Consider the following 2,352-nt stretch of genomic DNA (forward strand, 5'->3'; position numbering starts at 1 on the left):
TTATGAACATTAAATTATTAGTGTTGTATCATATATCGTTTTTTAAACCGAAATTGTTGGACTTTTATGAACTTTAAGGCACTGTTGTGGTAGATCCAAACCTACGTACCTCAGTTGTTTAAGCAAGAAAATCGTAGTAATACAAAAGAAAACAAGGATATATATATATATTTCTTACGATATCTGAAACATGTATTATTTGATTCAGCTCGGACGATTAATCAATCTATAGAAATCTTATAAATTATATAAGATAACAACGACATTCTTAGTTAGTTACTACAGTATAATAAGAAATTCCGAGAGAAAGCAAACAAGCATTTATAATAATATGTCAACAATACTATATTTGCTATATCCAGTGCCGACAAGGCCTTTTACTCAATACCAGATCACTTTAGGCCGGCTGGGGTATTACAGATACTATTATACCAAAAACACTGCTAAAAAACAACTGTTACAGCGTGAAATGGTTTAAGTTGGTGAAGTGTAAGTTTTCATCAGTTGTGAAAACAACTGTAACAGCGTGAAATGGATTAAGTTGATGAAGTGTAAGTTTCATTAGTTGTGAAAACAACTGTTACAGCGTGAAATGTATTAAGTTGGTGAAGTATAATTTTTCATCCATTGTGAAAACAACTGTTACAGCGTGAAATGTATTAAGTTGGTAAAGTGTAAGTTTCATTAGTTGTGAAAACAACTGTTACAGCGTGAAATGTATTAAGTTGGTGAAGTGTAATTTTTCATCAGTTGTGAAAACAACTGTTACAGCGTGAAATGTATTAAGTTGGTGAAGTGTAATTTTTTATCAGTTGTAATGTCTTCCAGTGGCACAACCGTAAGACTGCGGAAGTATAACACTAGAAACCAGGTTTCGATACCCGAGGTGGACACAACACAGATAGTTCATGTGTAGCTTTACGCTTAACTACAAACAAACAAATTAATTGTAATAAGGATTAAGACAATACTTTACCGAATATTGCTTTAGAGATTTAGCACGTAGTTCATTATACTCACCACACATCACTTAACTATAATAATATGTGATGTATTGTCAGATAATAGTTTATAATTTGACTAATAGAGTTACTAAAACAAATCACTTGTAGTTCGACAACAATCTAATCAAAACGATCTATTCAAAGATCACAAACGTATCACATTGACAAAAGTCAGTTAAGACGCAGTGAGAAATTAATGTAGTTCGACAACAATCTAATCAAAACGATCTATTCAAAGATCACAAACGTATCACATTGACAAAAGTCAGTTAAGACGCAGTGAGAAATTAATGTAGTTCGAGAACAATAAAATCAAAATTTTATAGAATTTCCTGTATTTACTAATATCCGTTTTTCTTATGATACATCTTTTTACTCAGAAACTAAGAACTTTCTGACATAATTCTCCAATATATTTTTCGGTATGGTGCAAAAACTAGTTACAGCATCACGCATCAACATCTGAATCAGATTTGTAGCATGATAAAAAAAAGATGATAATGCATTTAAAATCTGTTAAAGTTTAGAACTTTCTGACTCCGCAATCGGACGGTATGTCTGCGGACTTACAACGCTAGAAACTGGATTTTAAGACACGTGCTGGGCAGAGCACAGATAGCCCATTGTGTAGCTTTGTGCTTAACTTCAATCGGACGTGATCTTATTTTTAATTTCCAGATAAGTTAATTGCTTATTTGATTGTTATTATCAATGTATTTCTTAATCAGTAAGTAAACTCAAAACGAAATTATCAATCTTCACAACTGTTCGATTAAAAAAAAAAATTAGTCGTTGAGGGAAATAAAGACTTGTGAATTTTCTCTCCAGGTTTAAATCGAACATTGTTTTGTGGAAGACAGGGCGAGATTTTGATGTTGTTGGACAACAATCTAATCAAAACGATCTATTCAATAATCACAACCATATCACATTGACAAAAGTCAGTTAAGACGCAGTGAGAAATTAATACGCATTACGCGCCAGAAGAGTGTTCCAAAACGCGACATTAATTTCTTGACGACCGGTGAACCATTTTTGGACACAACTGTCACCGGTGATGAAAAATGGATTATCACTGCGAATATTAAACGCCAAAAACAATGGCTCAGTCCCAGACAAAAACCACTTCCGGCACCAAAACCTGGACTCCATCCGCAGAAAGTGATGCTTTGCTTTGGTGGGACATCAAAGGAGTAATTCATTTCGAACTCCTCAATCCACAGCAAACTATCAATGCAGAGATCTGTAGCCAGTAACTGGAACGTTTAAATCACTCGTCAATCGGAAAGGTGTTATTCTTCTCCACGACAACTGCACGTCCACACGTGGCACGTTTGACGCAACACAA

The sequence above is a fragment of the Limulus polyphemus genome, unplaced genomic scaffold (genome assembly GCF_000517525.1).
Source record: "Limulus polyphemus unplaced genomic scaffold, Limulus_polyphemus-2.1.2 Scaffold3133, whole genome shotgun sequence".
Taxonomy (NCBI): domain Eukaryota; kingdom Metazoa; phylum Arthropoda; class Merostomata; order Xiphosura; family Limulidae; genus Limulus; species Limulus polyphemus.